This window comes from Squalius cephalus (genome assembly GCF_949319135.1).
Source record: "Squalius cephalus genome assembly, chromosome: 12".
Classification (NCBI taxonomy): domain Eukaryota; kingdom Metazoa; phylum Chordata; class Actinopteri; order Cypriniformes; family Leuciscidae; genus Squalius; species Squalius cephalus.
The window spans coordinates 2,195,247-2,219,812 of NC_137133.1; the positions used below are offsets into that span (position 1 = coordinate 2,195,247).

Here is a 24,566-nt window from a genome sequence, read left to right on the forward strand (position 1 = left end):
AAATAAATAAAAAAATAAAATAAAAAAATGGCACTGACGTATTTTAAGATTACTTGACGTAAAGCAAGTTGCTTTCAGCTAAACAGCTCATGCATTTTAGTCTAGGACTAGCTATAGGCTTAAAGGAATATTTCACTTCAAAATGAAAATACTGTCATCATTTAATCACCCTCAAGTTGTTTCAAACCTGTATGAATTTATTTCTTCTGCTGAACACAAAATAAGATATTTTGAAGAATGTCCGTAACCAGACATTTGATGTACCCCATTGACTTCCATAGTATTGTTTTTCCTACTATGGAAGTCAATTGGGTCTATCAACTGTTTGGTTACAGACATTCTTTAAAATATCTTATTTTGTGTTCAGCAGAAGAAAGAAATTCATACAGGTTTGAAACAACCTGAGGGTGATTAAATGATGACAGCATTTTCATTTTGAAGTGAAATAGGCCTATTCCCTTAAACCTTGAATGTGAAAACAGGGGTAACGTTAGGCCTATATCTGTAACAAATTTCTCTCTCTAATTCCGTTTACGTAAGGCATAACTCCTTTAGCCAACTCCTTCCTCATTAAAGAATTTGCTCATTAATATTAAGGTTTGGTTGAACTCTGCTTTAGGAAGGTCAGGTAGCAACTTGAGCATAATTAATATTCATGAGCAAAAACTTCTCCATAGTACGGTTCGTAAATTCGCTTTTCCTTGAAGGAAAAAAGAAGTCTCGCGATAGGCGCATACTCGTACGGCCGCCATATTGTGTGACACTATTTTGATTCTTATCTGTTGGAAGTGCGAAAGGAAGAGAGAAAACAGGGGGAGCAGAGGGGGAAAAGCAGAAGAGCTGTCAAAAGAATCTCGAGTCTGTGAAACAGCGGGCGGCGGAGGCGGTGGTGGTTTTTCTCCCCTCATCGCTGTCTTTAGCGGAGTTGGGCCTGGGTTCATCAGCCCGGCCCAGTGCAGTTCCGCGGCGGCGTCTCGGCCCGGGGAGCGGCGGCTGACACGGTGAGAAAAACTTTTGAGAACAGGCCTTTCAGTGTTTATGGAGTCGAGGGAAACGCCAAACAACTCAACTGAAAGTCGTTTTTTGTGCCTCCCCTCTTTCATGATGTCGTTCTGACTGCAAACGTACCCCCTCCGTCGCCTTAAAGGCTCAAAACGCGATGGAAAAGTTGTAAAGCTTCAGCCTGTCGCGTTCCTGCATCCGGTCGCTCTGTTCGGGTTGATTCACTCGTTCGCTCTATTTTGATTTTACCCCAGTTTGTTGACGTTTAACATTTTCTGAAGTTTCAGAGCTTTCTGTGTAGTTTAGAGTGAACCTTCCAGGTTAGAAGACCTCTGAAATGTTGGCTGCATTAACATAAGGCTGAAATAGTCGTTTTCCCATTTCAGCAATACATAGATTAATGCTTAAGTGATTAATCGATGGTCAGGTCAAACGTGGGAGTTGATTTATTTTATTTAACAGTTGGCTTATAAAGGAAACAAAACTATGGTGACCATCAGGCCTTCAAAACAAATGAATGCTCTGCTTAATCTATCATGAATAGCTGAAGAAGAATGTTTGAAAGTAAATCCCAGGGTCAGTTTTCTTTTTTTACCAAGTTTCTTGGCCATAAAGTTGAACTTAATGAACCATATTTCATTCGGGATGCAAGTAGCTGAAGGCACTTTCACTGATCCAAAAAGTGTTATAACTCATTACATATATACTGGTAGCCTACATCTTTTTCTTAATTCATGAATCAGATGTTTTTGACCTGATTGATACTGGTAATGGCAAATGAAAACAAAACAAATCAAGAGACTTTACTAAAAACTAAAACACACATATCAAAATGCATGTGCCCCATTATTTTACACACCTAAATTGCGTTTATTAATGATTTCAGAATGATCCAGTTATTGACATGTACTGAATCAATGGTGAACTGAATAACAACACTGTTGTCTTCAGTAGAGATGCTTATAGCTGATTTAACTTGTTTCATAATTAAGTTTGCATCATCAATTCTGTTACTTTACTTTTTGTTATTGTGAAGCTGCTTTAATACAACTTCTATTATATTAAGTGCTATAATTGTAACTTGACTTGATTAAGGGTTTCTGCAGGTCTTAAGAAGGTCTTAAAGGGTTAGTTCACCCACAAATTAAAATTATCGCTTAATTATCTCACCCTCAAACGATTATAGGTGTTATTCTGGATTACTGAAGAATAGGACGCGGGAGAAGAAAGTTTAACACTTACTTCACTAATAAAAACAAAAATTCTAAAGTCATATTTGCTTATGGTTTAACTGAATCATATAAGGACAGCAGCAAGTACATTGGTCAATAAAGTGAGATTAAATGTATGCAAATATTTGTTTTATTTAACATATTTAATTATTGGAGGTTTGCGTAGTATTGATTTTACATTTCTCTGATTTTATTCATTGATGAATACTGAATCTTTTTTGTGTAAGTGAGGAGCAAATGCCTGCTCACATTGAGTCTAGAACTACAATAAGCATCATGTTCACACACAGCGCACCGCATGACTCTACACTGACTCGCGCTTTCTCTCAAAATGGTTACAGAACTGTCAGTCAATAAATGAGAAAACAAAAATAACTTCTGTTACTTATTTGAAAAAATAACTTTGTTGTAAATTAAAAAGTTATGCGTTACTTTTCTAGTTACTTGAAAAAAATAATCAGATTACGTAACTTGAGTTACTTGTGATGCGTTACCCCAATACTACACACAACACAATTGGAGTTAAATAAAAAAATATCCTGGCTCTTCCAAGCTTTATAATGAGAGCGAATAGAGATTTTGAAGCTCTAAAAGCGCATCCATCCATCATAAAAGTAATCCGTATGACTCCATGGGGTTAATAAAGGCCTTCTGAAGCGAAGCCATGCATTTTTGTAAGAAAAATATCCAAATTTATAACTTTATAAACTATTAATCACAGGCTTCTGGTTACGGCTGTACGCAAGTGTAGTTCTGGCGGAAGAGTGACCTCTGACCCAGTTTCACTGTATTCCGATTACAGCTCTAAGATGTGTTCGTTTTTTTTAATGTGTTCTTTTTAAATGATTAAATAAATAAAATAAATACTTATTCTTCTTAATTAAATGAGCCTAAACCTGCAGTTCAACAATAATTAGAACATAAATAATTGAATTACTTTCTTTAAAAACAAACAAATCTAACATAATCTAACTAACCCCAAACCCCCACAATTATTATTCTTAATTTTATATTCAATTAATAGACTTACCTTATTATTGCGATAATATTGCAATAACGCTGTTGTACTGTAAAATAACCCTGAATATTTATAATCCATAATAATGTTAAATTAACATGCGGATTGCTTGTGATAAATTATAATCATTATTATTATTATTATTATAATAATTATTATCATTATTATTATTATTATTTTACTTTACAGTAAAATTACAATACTAACATGTATGGATGTCTTGCTTTCAAACGTTAAACCATTGAGCTTTTATTTTGGCGGAAAACCACAGGGAGAGCCATGGAGATGTTTCTTTTTGTTGAAAACAGTGGTGTATTTTAATTACTGGCATCGGCCAAAAAAAGTTCAGAAAAGGCAAACACAATAATCCTTTTTTCATATAGTCATATAGCATTAGTAAATGATGAATTTTCATTTTCAGGTGAACTATCCCTTTAATCATGGCATAATCAACTTCAAGCCATAATTGTGATCATGATTATTTTAAGCTAAGTAAGAGATAGAGAGGGAAAGTCTTTGAAAACATACTGTAATCAGCAAGGACACTGAGGCTTTTCATCTTCAAACAGAGCGATTCCCAACACATGCTGTAGAAGGAACTTGAAAGTGGCTTAAAACAAAAGGAAGTGTGCCTTGGTCCCATGCTGTAACATTTTGAGTCATTCTCTTATGTTTAAATCTTTGTTAGCATGTAATTTTAGAAGAGGTTTCTTGCTTTGTGCTTACAAGAACTTGCTTGTAGGTTATATCAGTTAAGTAGCAAGAGATGCCAGTGAAGTCGGGATGTTGCAACATACCGGTATTGATGATAACCGTGATATTTAAAAAATGTATTGGATTGCGTGAAAAGTGCTTCATAGTCAACTGCCGCCCATACATAGACAAAACACAACTTAAATGTCCCAGGCCTGGGGCCTCATTTATAAAACCGTGCATACGCCAGAACCTGCGCAGAATTCACTTTATAAATCCCAGTCAGCGGAAGATTGTGCGCACATGCGTCTCCACCCGAAATAACCATATATGGAGCTTACAACGCCTAGTTTTACTATGCAGATCCTCATCTACATATCATTTGCATATGATTATTCATCCACGTGATAACTTAAACGTTATCACGTGGATGAATAATCATATGCAAATGATATAAACGGTACAAGAAACATTACATTAATACAAATCAAGTAGTTGTCTATCCTTGCCTTGTTTTTGAATGGCCTACATAAATCAAATAGTGTAAAATACATTTCAGAGAAAGTTTTTCTCAATCTTTTCCACTTGCCGAATTGTATTTTTAATTGATTTATATTTTTAATGGAAACAGATAGGCCTTGGGCATTATTTGCACGAAACTATTTTCTCAGACAATCTGGTATTATCATGATAAGCAATTCTCTCTGTGGTTAAAACATTAAAGCACGCCACAGGAAAAGTGTTAACTAATATTTCTAATGACTGAATTTAAAAAAATGTTGTAACTTCAGTAATGATTTCATGTTTAAGTGTTTAACTCCATTAATTTGAATGGCATATTTAATATAAATGTTTATATCAGAAGTATTTTATTTATTTAAACTGTTATTTGCGTCAGTTTCACTAAACGGCTCAACACGCTCGCTGCCGCGGACATTTAAGAAGGAATGGATATTTGCTTCAAGTGACAGACTTGGTGATTGAAATTGTATTTGTATAATCTTTCTGTATATGTTTAATTTTCTTTAGATTTTCTGTATAAAAGTGACCAAAAATACATTTAACTCCAGCTCACCATCGGTGTCGCCAAAGTGCTCCATCTCCAAAACGTTCGTACGCATGGGTCAGAGTTTGCGTGCAGGTGCGCAAATTTTCCCGTCAAGTTTTTCTTTATAAATCCCACCTTTTGCGCAGGAACTGGCGTACGCATGTTTTCAGCCCCGTTTTGTGCGAACGCAAGCTTTATAAATGAGGCCCCTGGTCTTCTCTCGTCTTCCACTGTCACTCCTCCTCTTATCCTTCAGAGCTCCTGGGACTCCAGACTGGTGCAGCTCGTTCATTAACGCTCGTTCATTAACGCTCGCGCCACCGGCCTCACTCCGTTTTCATCACAGTAACGTTAAAACGACAGTAATTTGAACGAAAAAATCTTGTGAGTTTTTTTTTCTTCTCTGTAATCGACTATTGTTTTCAGCGTCGACTCGTAGCAGCTGTACCGTTTAGTCGACTAGTCTTGTCTTGCACATCCCTATTAAAAACCTCTTTTTCTTAGGCTGGTTAACCTATGTATGTTCACGTTTCCCTCATTCATGTGTTGAATGCCGCCTCGAGGAGCCATGAAGTAGCGATGCTGGGAGCAGGGAAATCTATTTAGAGCGCCTTATTGTATTTATTAAAATATTGATATCTGGCGCCAGCGTATCGATTATCGTATCGCACGGAGAAGGACGATATATCTCTCTATCAATATTTTGTCTCAACTCAGTGCTTATCAGCTTAATAAATAGGAAGAGGCACCATTGTGACTTAAAATCGCCATTGGCTAGTATTCAATTCAATTCAATTCAAGTTATTTTTATTCAGCCATGATGTTATTACAGACACAATAATAATCACATCAACAACAAAATGATAACATTCAATGCTGAATAGGAGCATGAGGAAGACATAGTCTTATAATTTCATGCCCCTATTTTCAAAAATCTGAGGGTTTTTTTTTTTTTTTTTTCTATGTCGTGGTACAATATTACTTCACATCTAAATAATTGACAGTTTCAAAATTGTCAAACATTGGTTATGCTTCACTGCCTTCGTATTTTCCAAGTACATTTTTTTTATACATTTTATTGAATTGAACAATCGTGTTACATGATTTTTGAACAATGTCCAAAGAGTAACTGATCCCAATTACAAAAAACCCTTTTTGTTTTTGTGAGGTGCGTGAATATGGTACACAAAAATGGCCTTTTCTTCTGTTATTACTGTCTGTGATTAGCATGAATTTGTTTTGGATATGTATTGGCACCAAATTATTTTTCACTCTCCACATAATTTTGTAGTATTTTAAATTTGACCAGCTCTTTAAATTTCAAGGTCTGCAATTTTATAAACAGTTTGTTTGTGTGGTCTCGTAAACCTTTGTGAATCACAATTCTTATCGCTTTCTTCTGAAGTAAGAACAGCCTTTCTGTATAACTGGTGCATGCATTACCCCACACTTCGGTACAGTATGTTAAATATGGAACAATTAAGGTTAAGTACAGAAGCTGTAATGAAGCTTCATCCAATGTGTGTTTAACGTTATAAAGAATACCAATAGGCTATTTTTACTAACTTTACCTTTGATATGATCGATATGAGGCTTCCAGCTAAGTTTGCTGTCTAGGATAACCCCCAAAAATTTGATTTCTGAAACACATTCAATATTTACATCCTCGATAACTAGTTTTGTACATTCATGTTTTCCCTTATTTCCAAAAAACAGTAAAACATTTAGTACCCATTTGTAAACATTTTACCAGTAAAGTACATTTTTTAATTTACACGGCAGACTGATATACAATATATATATTTATTACATGGCTTGGTTGAATTCTAATGTAGAATGCGGTGTGTTATTTCTTGATAACAGAACGCTGCTAAGTATAACACACCGTTGCCATGAAAAACAGAGCGTTGCTATGGACGCAGGATTCTAACCGTAGAAACGGAACGGACTATTTTCTTTAGCGGAAGCAATACAATCATTTTTAAATCAATAAACTCCTTTTTAAATCAATATTTTGTGTCAAATTATTGATTTATTGGTAGGTAGCCATGTCATAAGCGTGATAATGTATAGCGAGGCGGTTGTTATAGCGAATACAACCCCTTCAGGCTCCGCTTCGCGTCGGGGTCCTGATCAGCCTGTCGGGGTTGTATTCGCTATAACAACCGCCTCACTCTACATTATCCCTTACATAAATATATATATGATTCCACCGAATCAGCTATGGCTAATGATATACATTTAGTCGCCCAGAGTAAAGAATTAGTCGCATATCAGGGCTTGAATTTCGGCGCGGGATTGCGGGTATTGCGCATAATTTTAATCATTCCCGCAGGTCTCCCACTTATAATGCGGGAAATTCCCGCAAACATTTATTCACTTAAGCATGTAGGTTGTATTGGTAAATTAACTGCGTCTTCTATCTCTCGTCTCTCTAAATGTGTTGCACAAGGCAATCGTTAAGCGCGCTGCAGGCGGCGATAATACACTCTCGCTTTCTGGAGTCGGGATAGACGGAATTGTCACTTGCATAATCGGGCCAGCATTGCATCATGAGTAACTAAAGTTTACCATTTGCACGTCTTTTTAAGTTTTACCAGTTTAAACATTCACGCGATTTTAAACTATTCGGTACTTGCGCGCTGTCTGAGAGATGTTTTTTTTCTCTGCACACACACACAGAGTAAAGCGCCTCACAAACAGCTCACGGGTAACAAAAGTTATTTTTCGTAGATTATATCGCTTTTAACAGTCAAAAATATGAGAAAATTATGTCAATTTTCGGTCTTGGTGATTAGCCTATCCTCTAAACACAGTCGGTCGGTTATGTCTTAAATAAGCATAAATCGCACGTGACCGTATAATGAAAACCGGATCCGTGCACTAGCTCTTAAAGGGACAGCAGCCATATGTGTCTGTCATTAATTTGGTTGTCAAAACAACAAAACATAGCTTTCATTTTAAGGAATCAGGATTAATAGCCTATGTATTTAATTTAGTCAGGACTAAAATACTACCCAGTGTTATTTTAAATTTGATTACTTTATTCAGTCTCTGTAGTATTTATGAATACTAGTGTTAGTCCTAAGCAAAAACTTCTCTTTATTGATATCTTTATTCTATTGTATTTATTTGTGCTACTTTTTTCAATTTAATTCAAAGATTGAAATCAAGCTTCCTTGTGTTGTGTAAATTCTTAAGAACAAAATTACCCCATTGTAAAAATGCAATGAGTGAGCATACATTTCAAGGCGAGATAAATGTAATAAAAAAATAAAAAAAGTCCCCCTCAAATTACAATTCCCCCCCATAAGAATCACCTAAGGGGGGATTTCCCCCCCATTTTCCAAAATGAAATTCAGGCCCTGCATATGTAGAGGGTTGAAATTGTGCAGTTTTGTGTTTACCATGGCCTATTAAATTGTTATTCTTGTAGTGTTGCATGATATGCCGTTACTAGAAAGGTATTGCCTTATTAGGGCTGTCAAGATTATGAAATTTGGCTGATGATAATTTTTGTGTGCTTCCTTCATTAAATAATTAGATGAGTTTAATCCTTTGTAAGTTTATAATTTTGCAGCGTAAGATTACAGTTAACACCTTTAAATATTAAAGCCATTTAATTATTCATATACAATGTATTCATTGTATAAAATTACAAGATGATTTTTAATGGGGCAACAAGATATGATACATACAACAGAACAAGATAGGCTTTTAATAATATTTCAGTGCGCAAAACCATGAGAATATGAAACGCTTCAAAACAGAGCGGCAGAAAGCGCTTGTGTGCATCCACGGTGCAGAATGATGTGCTGCCTTAAAGCAACATGAAGTCAAAGTGCGCATTGAAAAGCTCATGTCACAAAGGGAAGAAATGTCGAGCGCACAAGTCCTAGTGTATATCTGTCCACAGTGTTAAACGCCAGTTATTGTGCATTTGACAATTCAGACAGCATGTGATCGCCAATTCGATTCTCATTTGTGGATTATTGTGCGGGGTTAGTTCACCCAAAAATGAAAATTCTGTCAGTACTTACTCTCCCTCATGTTGTTCCAACCCCGTAAGACCTTCGTTCATCTTCAACACAAATTAAGATATTTTTGATGAAATCTGAGAGCTGGATCACTCCTTCATAGGCTTCTAGGCAATTTTATTCTGCTGGTTCAAAAAAGTTAGTAAAAACATTGTTAAAATAGTCCAAGCGACTACAGTGGCTCGTCGTTTATCAAGCGACGAGAATACCTTTTTTAATTCTGTGCGGAAAAAAATAACGACTTTATTCAACTATTTATTATCTTCCGCTAGGGCTGAAACGATTAGTCGACATTGTCGACAACGTTGACAATAAAAAATTGTCGACAAATATCTTTGTTGTCGAGTAGTCGTTTGATCCCACGTGACCTAATGTAAGAGCCTGCAATATCGCGATTTGACCGCTACGGCGCTGTAGCGCTAGAGTGTAATGCAGCCGTTACAAATGCTATCGCTGTAGAAGAAAACACAGCGCGAATTATGACGCAAATAATTCAATGCAAACGAATCCGAACTAGCAAGGTGTGTGAAAGTTTCACAAAACTTCAAACCAAGAATACTGTCGTGTGCAATACATGCAAGGCGGAACTTGCTTTTCACGGGAGCACAACATGCATGTTACAGCACTTACAGAAGAAACACCCCGGCACAAGACGAGCCGGTGAGAGGTGAATAACGTTATTCTCCAGCTGGAGCTAAATAACTAGCAGTAAATCTCTTTTTAGAGAATGCAATACTACTAATAATAGCAATAATATTAACAATAATAATATAATTACAGTAATGTGATCATTTATTTTTGCATAGAATAAAGCTTGATCGAGCTTAGGAGTCAGGGCTGTTTTTATTATTGTAGCTCTATTAGGTAACGTTATTACAGTATTATCCCTTGCCTGTATTTTGTTCCATATTCATGAAGACTTACAAAAGGAGATGTTATGAAGAATATCATGTCTGTTGATTTTTTATACTGTAAATTAAAAGGTGAATGAGAATGTCTCTGTCAGCTCAGCTCAATTGTCATATCAATTTAAAAAAAACAAAATTATTCTTATAATAATTGTTTGCAGTTTAAGTTTGTCTGTAATGCGGCTGATAATTTTTTTTTTTGCTTATTTTTTTCTATTGAAAGAGAACAGAATATTTGACCAATGCTTAGAGAGCATTTGTGTGTGATTTGAGTTGGACAGAAATCTGAAAACTTAAAGAGAATGACCGGTTTAGTTGCTCAAAGTTCATTAAAACAACCATTTCAAAAGCTGAAGTGATTTTCTTTTTTATATTATAGTTAGAATATGTATAACTCAGTGTTTTAACTAATTGGAAAAGCTGAATAATCGATCCAAACTTACTGATCAGTCGGCGAAATAATCGACGAATAGTCGATTAATCATTCTAATAATTGTTAGATTAATCGATTATCAAAATAATCGTTTGTTGCAGCCCTATCTTCCGCGTGGGCCTCTGACGTGAGTTCACGAGAGCCACGACGCAATCGCGAGAACTGAGAAGATATCTCAGAATCTTTTCTAACTGATAATCTTTTACATTTATTCATTTAGCAGACGCTTTTATCCAAAGCGACTTACAAATGAGAACAATAGAAGCAGTGAAACTAACAGGACAACAATATGCAAGTGCTATGACCCTTCTCAGTTTAATCTAATACAGTACAGTTAACAGTAACTCAAAACAGGGTATTTTTTATTTTTTTATAAATAGAAGAGAAAGTGTTAGTATTACTAAGTGTTAGTATTGCTTTTCATCTTACTGCTGGAGCTGCCAGTTTGCTAAGTTTCAAATGATTATTAAACAGCAAGCACAAACTCTGCAAAAGCGGCAGCCCTTCCGACGCACTCGTCCGAATTCACTCACTCGTTTTCATTCACTTCTTCAAGTGGACTATATTAGTGGAGTGATGTAGGGAATAGTGAATGAGGGTATAGCGTGCGATTTCAAACACGGCCTTGAATTGGGTTTGACTGATGTGGGAGAGATATAAAATGTGCAATGGTGGGGGGTTCCCAGCCAGGACAGGTTTGAGAAGCACTGGCTTGATGAATAGATTAGCCTTAATTAGAGTTGCATGGTTTAGGGAAAAATCTAATTGCGTTTTTTTCTGGTTAAAATTGCGATTTGGGATTTTAAAATAGGTTGTTTTTTTTTGTTTGTTTTTTTTTACAAATGAAATGTATAAAATACCCAACATTTTGTGCTTCTATATTAAAATGACTAATAATAATAATTATTATGATTATTATTATTGCTAAGTAAAAATATTTAACAAAATAAAAAATATTACTATTGCAATAACATTTTTATTATTAAAAATAAAGAACAAATAGAGTCATTAAAAATAAATATAACAATATAATAAGGAAATAATAATATTTATATTTTACAGAACTTATTTTACAAAAAACTGCAGGCAGCCTATGACTATAAATCATTAGAAAGGTCTAAGGATTTATTATAAAATATGATATTATTATTGTAAAAGTCTTCTTAATTTTTGTCAGGAGGTATGAAACAAAAACGAGTCCATGTCTTTAATATGAAATGTAAGCCTCTTATGCATCCACTATGAAGAAGAAAGAAAAAAAAACCCTCTAATTTGCTATGGCATGTACTCTGTGTAGAGAACGGTGGTGCTAAGTGCGCGTTCTACAAGATAAGACTGTAACAATATTCAAAGTATGGAAGGAAGAAGACAGGGTTGGCTTGCTGAGACTCTGTTTTATTTTGATAATTCAAATTTCCAAACAATAGTCGCGCTCACAGCGCTCTCTCAAACTCAAACTCAGTCCAACTTAGTTCACAGGCAGCTCTCCAGAGCATTCAGCATACACACGAGTCCACAGCTTCTCTCTCTCTTTGATTCCCATTTCCAGGTGGCTTTTATCTGCTCCCTTCACACCAATTACTGCAACGAGACACAGGTGTATGTCATTTGGTACTTGACCCACTTACTTACCGCTCATCTCCTGCCTCTCTCTCTCCCGCTGCAGACCTCGCTTAACCACGCCCCACTCGCCACAAAGACATTTATCAGACGCTTAGGCTCTGTTGCGCAACGAATCATCCGCCATCGTCACGTGATCAGTGAACTGTGATTCCTGAGTTGATGAGTAGAGCAGACTTTTACAATTGAAGCAACCGTTATCCAACTGAATTAAATGGTTTCTATTTCCATAAAGACAGTGGAGGCGAATGTAAACGTAGCAGTGGCATATTCTATGCTAATTTCACCCTCACGCTCCGTCGTTGGGATATCGTGAGACAGCTTTTCACCTGACGAGAAATCTCGTCACATTTTAATCTTGAGAGATCTCGTGGCATGAAATCTCGTCACACTCCTAGTGTTGTCCATTCATTCACTCCATCAAAAGTCAAGTCAAAATGTATTATTTCTATAGCACATTTAAAAGCAACAGAGTTGCACCAAAGTGCTGTACAACGGCTTAGCTCCAGTCTATTTAATGGATCTTCTATCGCCCTATAATCCATCGCGCTCTTTAAGATCACTAAATTTGAGGCTTTTGGTCATACCTAGGATATCCAGATCAACCAAAGGAGGGAGAGCATTTTCACATTTAGCTCCAAAACTCTGGAATAGCCTTCCTGATACTGTTCGTTGCTCAGACTCGCTCTCCCAGTTTAAAACTAGATTAAAGACGCATCTCTTCAGCCAGGCATTCATATAATACTTTTAATCTTACAGTTCAAACTACAATCCGGCCTATAGTTCATAAATGCCAGAGGAGAACTGGCCCCCGACTGAGCCTGGGTTCTCCCAAGGTTTTTTTTTTTCTCCATTAGGTCACCTGATGGAGTTTTTTCGGTTCCTTGCCACTGTTGCCTTTGGCTTGCTCAGTTGGGGATATTTTGGGGATATTTAATTTTATTTTATCAATCAATAAATTCCACTAGAAACAAACCTTGTTGTATTATTTTAATTTAATACTGTGAAGCTGCTTTGATACAATCTGTATTGTGAAAAGGGCTATACAAATATACTTGACTTGACAATAAAACATTGAGCATTTAGAAAGAAAGCATAAAAAGAAACCATGCAGCATACAAAATATAAACACATTAAAGTGCCCCTATTATGGATTTTTGAAAATGACCTTTCATGTAGTGTGTAACAGCTCTAAGTTAGGGCTGGGCGATAAAACGATAACGTTTATGCTCCAAAAGCGGAACGAAACTCATTTGAACCGCGCGCCACACAGACCATTTATCCGCTCGACTCAAAGTCCAAACGGCAGCGCGAGCTCACTAGGGCCGACGCGTTTACTCTGATCGGTCTCGGTCACGAAATCCAGTGAGAAGCGCTTGAATTCAGCGAAGAACACAAATGTCTCAGTGATTTAAACCAGTTTAAAGGCAGATGAAACAGCGCTGACTAACAGGAGAAACACTGAGCGCAACGATACAGTCAGAAGGCTTTTACGTCTACAAATCCCCATCATTTACCATGGATTTACTGTATGTTAGCCTAGTAATATCAACTGCACCATGAAATGTGGGATATACATATTGAATTGTATTATATTATTAATGTAGACAATGTATTAAAGGACTAATGGAATATAATTATAGTATTTAATAATGTATAGGCTACTGTTTTTCATATGATGTCATCATGTCATGATCTAAATGCATGATACTGGGTGACCAATGGTTAACTTTAATAAAACTCAAACAGTCAGAATATTACATTTTACCAACAAAAAAAAAAAATTAGCACATGCAGAAACTAAGAAATTGTCCAATAAATATATTTATTTTGTTAAGGAAAAATGACAAATGTTTGAATATTCTTCCTTAGATTTGTGAAATGTTCTCCTGTTTGGCAAGAGTTTGTCATGATATGTTCTGACAATAAAGAGTAGTTTAAAACCACAGTTAACGCTCTGGTTTCTACAACTTTCACTTAGGAGCAAAAATCTGCCTTTAAACTTGAAAGAAATAATGATTTGACTTTTATCGTGATAATTATCGATATCGACTGATATAAAAAAAATTATCGTGATTTTTTTTTTTGGTCATATCGCCCAGCCCTAAGTGAATGAAAACATCCAGCAAAGTTTTAAATCTGAAAGTGCATTGTCTTTCAAAGGTAGGAGTCGACTCTGAGTCAGTGAAATTAATTGTTTTTCAAACGAGTCATAAGCCGTTTCGTTGTGACGTCAAAACGAAACATTAGCATATTGCCCGCCCACTTATTGCGCTCACAGAGACACCAGGGAAAACTTGAACCTCAAACACTTTAGATGATTCCAGTGGACACTGAATAGCTTCATGTCCAGAAAACGCTGTGCTCTACAATGTGAAGGTAAAGCCAGTTTCTTTTCACTGCCCAAGGACGAGCATGTGAAGAATCAGTGATTAAAATTCATCTTTACCACGGTATCACAGCAGTATAATCCTAAACTTTTGCTGTGTTCCCTTTATTTCACTGACGACTGCTTCTCAAATCTCGGAGTTCAATGCAGGATCAGAGAATGTCTAATAGGAAGAGAATTGGCACTCTCTGCTTACTTCCGGTTTCTGGACTGGCTGCAGTAACACGTCTCTGTCCATGCGGGGGCGCTCGCAGGCGAGTGCAGATTGAATGGAGGTCTATGGAGCTATACCCCTCAAAATCCACTTTTCTCAGGATATAATTTTTTGTCTAGTAATTTGAATGTTGTATTCGAAAGGAGATGCAAAGAAATTACACACTGCAGGGTGTTAGATTTTTTAGAGTCACTTATTTGCTTTAAAAAGTCTTTTAAAATGTCAATGACGTCAGAATGCTGACGTCATTAGCAGAATGCTAGCGTGTTATGGGCAACAACAACTCAACCTGTAAGAAATCGAAAAGAAATAAGTACTCGTTCATTCAACTTTCGACCTATAACCCATGTTGAACTTGCAAAACCTACAATAAAATCTGAGATTTCTCAACGGCAATCGGGTGAAAGAGACACATTTAGCCGTCTAGCCCCATAGACTCCCATTCAGTCTGCACTCGCCCGCGATCACCTCCAGTGGAATTCTAATGGAACTGCAACCAAGATCGATACAATGGGGCTAATAGGAAGTGCCAAGGCTCTCCGTAGACGGGCTCTGGCAGGATTCACAAAACGCTTGAAAGATGGTGTTCAAAACACTTAGTTTTGATTTTATATTGTGTAGGTCTCCTGCTTCTGGCTAACTCGCGTTATTACTGTCTTACTGAAATACTTCTGCTGATCAGTTGTGGGCCACTATTACCTAAAACTGTGTCTATTAATGCAGATCGTCTGTCGTTCTCACTACTTTGAGGAAGGATTAAGCTTGGAGCAAGATTTGTTTCACCAACATCTATGTTACATCAGTCATTCACACTAGAGCTTGGCTAATGTGTGCACTGTTATTGATACAGTTTCCACATGTTCACCGCAATAAATTAGAAAAATACTCAGTAAATAAATAAGTATAAGTAAAATAATCAGTTTGACGACAAATTGTTAATGCTGATGGTGAGGAATTACAGTTGCAACATCTCATAATGTCTCTCAAACTGAGTAGTGTATCACTGTGAACTGTACTAGTGGACTAACGTAGGGAATAGTGATTGAGGGTTTAGGGCGAGATTTCGGATTCAGACATTGTTATTTTCCAACATCCTACAAATTTTTTTTTAGGTACATTTTTTTATGTTCTTTGTACCTGTATTGATCTGTCCACCTAAAACACATTTTTGGTGATGAGGATGAAAGGAAATGAGGAGATGACTGGTTGACAGGATTTTGTTTGAATAAGAAATGAATGTATGAAATCCAAATTTTATATATATATATATGTGTGTGTATATATATTTATTTATATGTATATATATATATATGTGTGTGTATGTGTGTGTGTGTATATATTAGTGGTGGGCCGTTATCGGCGTTAACGCGCTGCGTTAACGCGAGACTCTTATCGCGCGATAAAAAAAATATCGCCGTTAATCTATTCTCCAAATTGGGTTGGGAGCTGGCTCAAGCTACACAAGCTATGATGACGCAATCTTCCCGCGGCCGCGAGGAACACCCGGCTGCAACGCATCATATTCGTCGTCATCTTAAGTAAACACGGCTGAAAGTGAAAGCTGGTGTAAAAGATCAGTGCAACATCCATTATTTGGACAATTAGTTCGGATTTAAGCCGTCCGACGTAGACTGTGTGGTGTAACAGTTTGGTAAGTAAACACACGACTAATCCGTTCTACCACCTCAAATTCAAAACGAAACATATCACTGAATACCAGCGCGCGCGTATTATTCCCAATATATCTTAGTGAGTGGTGTAGCACATAATCTCTTTTTATTAAAAGCGCCCGATTTTAAGAAACCTTGTTGTGTTTCTTTTTAACTGAAAAGACATCAGTTAGACAATATTCTCATTTTAAATTTGGGGTTTCATAAGCTCCAAGCCATAATAAACATTATACCTAAAAGTCTCTGCAGCTAGTGTACTTAAATGTTATTTATCTGCAAAATTATGTTGTATACTTACAGTTTTGCACAATATATGTTCTCAAAACTACATACACCCTTTCAAAAAAAAAAAAAAAAAAAAAAAAAAACATTTAGCAGTTGTTTAGCAGGGTCTGTGTAACCTGTTCTGAAATGGTTTTATTATAATATCGTTATCGCAAGAGGCTGCAATGTATATCACAATATGGATTTTAGGCCATATCGCCCATCCCTAATTAATAGCCTATAGTTGTTGATAATAACATAGGCCTACCTAATGTTGCCTACGGACGGTAACAGTACAGTAGTAACCTTTACAGGCTATGAGTAGAACAGCTTTCTCAAGCAGTTTGTGATGCATTTTGGAAACAGGAGATGAGCACCTGGTCTAATGCGCCACCTGGCTTGAGAAACCCGTTCTCAAAGACTTGCTTTTATAGTCATTATTTGGGTAGCACACATATTCTGAATGCCTTCGGCAGAATTCAAATGAGCCATTTTAATCTAGATTAATCTAGATTAATTTCAAAATTAATCTAGATTAATCTAGATTAAAAAAATTAATCTATGCCCACCTCTAGTATATATATATTAGGGCTGTCAAACGATTAATCGCGATTAATCGCATCCAAAATAAAAGTTTGTTTTTACATAATATATGCGTGTGTACGGTGTATAATTATTTTCTATATATAAATACACACACATGCATGTATATATTTAAGAAATATTTGCATGTATATACTGTGTATATATATTTATATTATATGTAATTTATATTATATATAAATATTTTACATATAAATAACAAATTTTTCTTAAATATATATGCATGTGTGTGTATTTATATATAGAAAATAATTATACTATATATATATATACTAATATATATATATAAAGCTGTGATGTAGTTTATTTATTTTTTGGCTAGTAGAAGTTCTGAAATGGCCGGTAACTTAAAAATTTAGTAACCAAATTGGCTGTTGAGCGAAAACGTTCATTTCAAACCCTGAATATACGATATATGGACATCTGACCTAAGTCTAACAATGTGTATCCGATCCGAATTCAGTTCTCTTTCACATCGTATTGCGCTTGAACCATTTAAATTTACTTGAACGTTTAACATGCAAAACTTTGAAACACATGCAAATGATAAACTTTTGTGACTTACTGTACGTACACACCGCCGCCGACTTGAGCTTCCAAAGTTACCGGAAGTCATTTATTTTCAATGGAAGCTGGCTTCTCTCAAATCCATCTGCGTCGCATTTGGGGCGTTTTGAGCCACCAGAGCGTCAATCAGAAAATTTAAAGTAGCTCAACTTTATGGTAATGAGCTATGACGCGGTTCAGCGGCCAATCGGAATATAGACGTCCTTCGCGCTGGCTGATTCCGGAGAAACATACGATGTAAACTTTCGTTCCTACCAAAACATTAGTTCCGAGAAAATGGAGAAGCTGATCATCGCCGTTGCTGGGTTTCCTATCATTATCGGATTAATTGCACAGTTTAACCATCATAGAGTGAAAGTTTATCATTTGCATGTGTTTTTAAGTCCTGTCAGTTTAACAGGGCGAGAGAGAGAGAGAGAGAGAGAGACGGCCGCGAGCGAGAACTCACTATTAATAATAATAATAGCTAATTATTCTTTTTTTCCTGACCAAATGTGACCAAAACGGTTAAAAAAAAAATGCTGTCTTTATAAAAGGTTTCTAGTGTCAATGTATTGCTTGTTTTTTGTGTTTACATTTCATGGTGTGACACTTCTCTTCTCCCATGATCGAACATAGAATGCTGTTACGTCAGAGCGGCCAAAGCGTCAACAAGCTTGCCCGTACTTTTTGACAAGCGTCCTTAAGTGTGCGGCCAGAGCTTCTCTGCAGCTCAAGTCGGCGGCGGTGTGTACGTACAGTTAATCACTCCAGCTGGACATGAGGACATTTTCTGCCCCTTATCTTGAATTTGGGGGGCATTTTTGTTAAATTTGGTGTAATTTTAGTCCCAAGCCCCTGTTAATTTCCAATCTTGCTGTGCACAATTATAATATTAAAGAGGCTCCAAAGACAAAGAATATGTATTATGTAGTTATAAACACATTGGAGACAATACTGTTTCTGACAGTACTTACAAATTGTAGTTTAGCATCATGTGTTTATTGTAGTTTTACATAAACAGTCCTCTGCGTAATGTCCTCAGTGTGTTTGATCGGTGTGCCAAAGCCTGAAGCTTTTGCCTGATTGTTTATTTTTACCAGTTTAGAGTTGGTAATGTTGGTGAAATCATAGTGTACTATTGAGTTTAGGAATACAGTCGGACTAAAGCAATGGTTTTATAAACGCCTTAGTACAGACGTGGATAGTGCAGTTGTAGCTTGGCTGTGTCCAGTACAGACATTATCTGACCACGGTTGGTCTCAGCGCCGTGTGCTTGCTCCGAAAGACAGGTGTGATGTAGAAAACGCAACTTACGCAAAACCCTGCTGAAGCTTGATACCTGTGCATGTAAATGTGCTCACTGTGGCTGTACAGCAGTGAGGGTCCAGACTTTAACTGACTACACCATGACAGCCAAATATAGAGACTAGAAGTGTACGGCTCATACCACACCGCACTATTTTACACCCTCCACCATGTTAGTCAGATATAGCTGCTCATGCAGTAAACACAACCTCACAATGCAATCAGAGCTCTTTGTGCTAAAGCTACGTTATAATACATCATACTTAATGCTGTCTTGTAGAGGTGGGTGATATTATGTCATGAAATGAGTAGTTTTACTTCAAGGGATAGTTCACCCAAAAATTCTGTCATTAATTACTCTCCCTCATGTAGTTCCAATCCCGCAAGACTTTTGTTCATCTTCAAAACACAAATGAAGATCTTTTTGATGAAATCTGAGAGCTTTCTGTCCCTCCTTTGACAGTCTACACAACTACCACTTTGACGCTTCAAAAAGTTCATGCAATGAATCAAAGATAAAACTTACAAAACTACTACTTTTTGCTGGTACAGATCTATATAACAAAATAATTTAAGTAAGAAATGCTACAGAAACTGAATAATCAAATGTAAAAAAAATAAATAAAACAGCATAGTATATACGCTGATTCTTATTAAAGCTGCAAAAACATTAATGACAGACAGAAGTTCTCTCATTCACTTTCAGCTTTTCTGTCATTGGCCTTTGTGAAATAAGGACGTAACATTGCTTTTTTTTGTATCATTGAGATGCGTTTTTTTGTATCATTGAGATGCGTTTTTTTATGTTTATATTTTACGTTTTCATTTTAATGTCAGTTAAAGTTTTAGTAATTTTGTTGTGCAAGTTGTTTTTTAGTTTTAATTAGGGCTGAACAATTTTGGAAAATAATGTAATAAAAATAATGCGATTTTATTTTTACCAATATTGCGATTTAATATGCAATTATTTTTTAAGCTCTTTATTTTCTGTATTATTTAGCAAAGATTAGCTATAAATCATTAGAAATCTTTAAGCACCTCATGATCCGATCTGATTCAGATTCTGGGAGTCACGATCCGATTCAAAAACGATTCTTGATCTTCTTTTTTTTTCTTTTCTTAGTAATTAATCTCATTTATAAAACTTAAAATCTTTTATTTTTATTTAATTACACAGTACTTTTCAAATAATTACACATTAAAACATTTAATTAAAACAATTGCATGTTAAGAATTTTATATTATTTAGCTATATAAACTAATATAGCTTCAAAACGTAAAAGCTAGTAAATAAAAAAAGAGGAACAAAAAACATATTACAAGCAATAAACAAAGACTGCTTTCAGCATCTCGGCCATCTGAACTTTTTCCATTCAAGAGAGAGTGATTTTTCTCTTCCTCATCTTTACTGTTGTTGGATTATGACATTATAGACAGTGGGAGATCTAATAAGCTGCATTCACACTAATGCACAGATCTCTTTTGAAATATAAGATGTGGTTTGTCCTGTCTGTTTAATCCCTTAAGACATAACTGACTGCGTTTACATTCATTTCGCATCATAAAAGCATTTTGAGATGCAAGTGCATTTAACCACTTACACAGAGACGGGGACGCTCACAGCTGCATGCAATCGAAAGCAGCCTTCTGTCCGAACGCAGACAACAAACTCATACTCAGCTCATCAATCTTTAGTGCGGTTTATATTGTTATTAGTTAGTAGTAGAATTCATAGTAGTATTATAATCTTATCAGTATTATTGTTTGTTTTTTTACAGAAACACTGAATGACCAACATTATCTTAAGCAGCACGACCAGTCCTAAGTTCAGTTAAAATGACAAATATGCATTCATACGTTTTCATTCATACATGGTTACCAAGTTTTAATTCTAATTACTCAAGTTCTGTCATTAAATAATGCTTGATTATTTGCACTCTCTTGTAATTTTGTAACCTATCTGAAGACATGGTAGAGAAGATTGTTACTTTTGTTGTTTGCAATATTTTTTGTAACATGAGAGTATGAATAAATACCGAATCTGTGTTTACATTTCAAACTTGTAATTGATTGGAATTATTATTGTGTGGTGTTTTCCAGTACAGTTGCACTATTTAAACAATATCTGCACTTTTAGAGAGAAGAAACGTATATCTGCAACTTTTCCATTTCTGCAAGGGCTGGTGTTTGGATTTTTTTTAATGTAATTGGTATATTATAGGAGCCTATTTGATGATGGGTATGTTTTACTTTAGATCAGTGTTCGTGTTTCTGAGGCTATCACTTGTAGCCAAAAACAGTGGTGAATGGTATCATATTTATATCGTCATTGATATCGTTATCGCAATAAATACCAGAAAATATCGTGAGACAGTTTTAAGTCCATAAGAGGCAAGGGTGTCGCGTTACATAAAAAGCTACAGTAGTCAACATTTGAAATGGATCCGATTTAAAAAAAGTTAATCAAAAGTTGTCCTAAGACCAGAACGGGTATTGTTCAAAATTCATGTATTTGATGAAAGGTTTTGATCCATTTCAAATGTTGACTACTGTATTTTAAGGCATGAAGAAAGGCATTAAGAAATGAAGATCGTTTAAGGCATGAAGAAAAAAAAGATGTAATTTAAATATGTAATTTTGGTGATCAAAGATGAGTTTTAAGGGATAAAATAATTGACTACAGGGGGACTTTAACAGGTTTAATAAAAGAACTCTGAACATTTAAATACAATAAAAAATAAGCACAAAAACTGCTTAAAGTAAACAAATGTTTCAAACAGATTAAAGTGCAAAAGAATTATAAAGAACAATAGGACGTTTTTATTTTATTTCTATATTTATTTTTGCCATCCTGCCCAGCCCTATTATCTAGTCACTAAAGCATTAGCTAAACCACTGTGTGCAAAACATACGTGCCAGATACAGTCAGTGCAAAAATCAAAAACCGCTTGGATCATCTTCACGTCTTCTTTCAAACTTAGTTGATTAAAACACAAGTTGTACTTAAGTTGAAAGGTATATTGATTCATTAATATCACAATATCAGATCAAGTGAAACAAACATATTTGGAAATATTTAAAAACAAGTGGTTTGAGGACTAATTGGAAATAAAGAACATTAATAAAATGAAACAGAAACTTGTTTTGTACGTTTCTAAATGGATAGTTTTCCTCATCTCACACATGGCCATTAGAATACTTGTTTTGAAGTACTGACAACAATAGGCTCAGTGTGTGTTGAGCATTATTTTCCAAACCAAACACATGGCTTGGTTAATAAACATGGATACATGTTTTTGGTAAAGTGATAGTTTTCTCAAAGGGAGTCACTTTTTTTTATTAATTTGCCTGACGGCCAACAACAACAGAATCAGATCTAAGGACTTCACTAAGATAGTCTTTGATAGTCAAATATTACAGCGTAATGGTTCACACTAAATTGTGTTTTACATTTGTTTTTTTCACACTTCAAGAGATTTTTTTTTTTTTTTTTTTTTTTTTTCACATTTTTTCAAACCAGCTGTTCAGATTGGTTGACTTTAGCTGATATTTCTCTATTGGTTATGTACAAATGTACCTGATAATTGTCAAACAGTGACAAAAACAGGAAAGGGTGGCATATGTACTGCTTAATGCTGTCCCTGCAGATATTAGAGTTAAGGAAGGGATAAGTGGTGGCGGTTAACCTGCCTGTAACTTGAAGACATGCATACCTGATGAGAGGTGCAGGTACATGTCAACACAAACATTGCTCAAACAAGATGCTTAGCATTTGAACTCCATTCGTTTTTGCAGACCAGACCTTTTTGTGATAAGCTCATGGATGGCAGAGAGAGAGAGAGAAAAATATGTTATGCTAAATGCAAATAATAAAATATAACATGATTCATTTGGCACCATTCACTGCCATTATATGAACAAGCGCAAGCCAGACATTTTTGTTGTTGGCGGACAAGTTCAAGGAGTATTGCACAATTGTGTGGACTTTTCCACTGAAATTTCCAGTAAGGTAAAAGTGGTTTGAATGTTTGCAAGTTGCGGCAGATGAATACTTTTAGTAGGTAGGCTAGGCCTAGTTTATGTCTTTGATTTTAAATATCTCAGTGAATGTCAGATAATCATTCTTACCTTTTGGTTTAAAGGAGAACTCCGGTCAATTTTAACATTGAGCTCATTTTTTTGTACATTTGGAGTGCTGTCAATACAGAGAACAACGACAAAAATCGGTGTTGCCTACATTGTGTTATCCTCTTTTTAAAATTTGCACCCTGTTGACTTCAATGGGACAAGTTTTAAACCTGCTTTTAGCCTCTTAACATCCTTGATGTGTCATTACAAGTGCACAGGTCATGTGAGTGATTCCTTCAGAGTGAACGCGGGTGAATCTGACTGCAGTAGATGTGAAAGATATGAATAAAAATGATGTTATTTCAGCCAGCGCTCATACCTGTATTTACATCCTGTTTTCGGTTGAAGTCCACAGTAGTCGATTGTCGAGTTCACGCGCATTGGTTTAGTACCTATGATCACGCGCGTGAACTCGATAATCGATTACCCTGGACTTTGACCGAAAACAGGATGTAAATACAGGTATGAGCGCTGGCTGAATAAACATTCATATCTTTCACATCTACTGCAGTCAGATTCACTCGTGTTCACTCTGAAGGAATCACTCACATGACCTGTGCACTTGTAATGACACATCAAGGATGTTAAGAGGCTAAAAGCAGGTTTAAAACTTGCCCCATTGAAGTCAACAGGGTGCAAATTTTAAAAAGAGGATAACTCGGTGTAGGCAACACCGATTTTTGTCGTTGTTCTCTGTATTGACAGCACTCCAAATGTACAAAAAAATTAGCTCAATGTTAAAATTGACCGGAGTTCTCCTTAAAACGGTGTATTATGTCTTTCGTTATGAAGTTACCAGTTTTTAACCAAGTTTTATTTACTCACCAAAGCAATTTTTTCTCTAAACTTGCTCATGTTTGGCTTATTTTTAAGCGTTAGCCTATTTTTGGACCTGGGCTACATCACAGATTTTGGGATGCGCTTATCTGTTTTGTTCAGTCTTGTTGTGTTGTTCGTTGTGTGGGTGTGGCAGACGGCGCAGCTCTCCACTGGAGTCTTGTTAAGGCAGCGGCTCGTTTCGTTGAGCTGTGGCTTTGCCGAGGGCGATGAATGGATGTTCTCTGTGTATCTCAAACTACCAAGCATTAGAAGCACTATATAAAAATTGCATTGCTTGTGTTTTGCAACTCTAAAATGGCCTCTTTAGCCGTGGGGTAGAAAACAGAATATTTCCTATTGAGCAACCAGTGAATTTACTTTACTTTTTTTTTTTTTCTCTCTCTTGTTTTTTAATTTGTGTCCTCCCTCTTTCTTTTTCCAAAACAGATTGCACAACAGATGTATACAATAAGTAAGGCAGTGAAATAGCCTCTGGGCTAATAGCTGAAATTAGTTTGGGCATTTAAACAGTGTGAAATGGTGGAAGCTCCACAGAAAACCCTACTTTCACAACTGCATAGGAGGTTAATCATAGTTTTTTTTTAATAGAAGTTATCAATTGGGTGCCAATTTT

At 35.9% G+C, this 24,566-nt stretch overlaps 1 protein-coding gene across 2 annotated transcripts in view; it reads left to right on the plus strand.

Moving 5' to 3' along the window:
* Window positions 1-740: 740 nt before the first annotated feature.
* Window positions 741-24,566, plus strand: part of tab2 (TGF-beta activated kinase 1 (MAP3K7) binding protein 2) — a 45,898-nt gene continuing 22,072 nt past the window's right edge. For both annotated transcript variants that reach the window (XM_079887537.1, XM_079887538.1), the window contains exon 1: window positions 741-1,001. The gene's annotated coding sequence lies outside the window, so the exon portion shown is untranslated. The remainder of the gene's footprint in view (window positions 1,002-24,566) is intronic.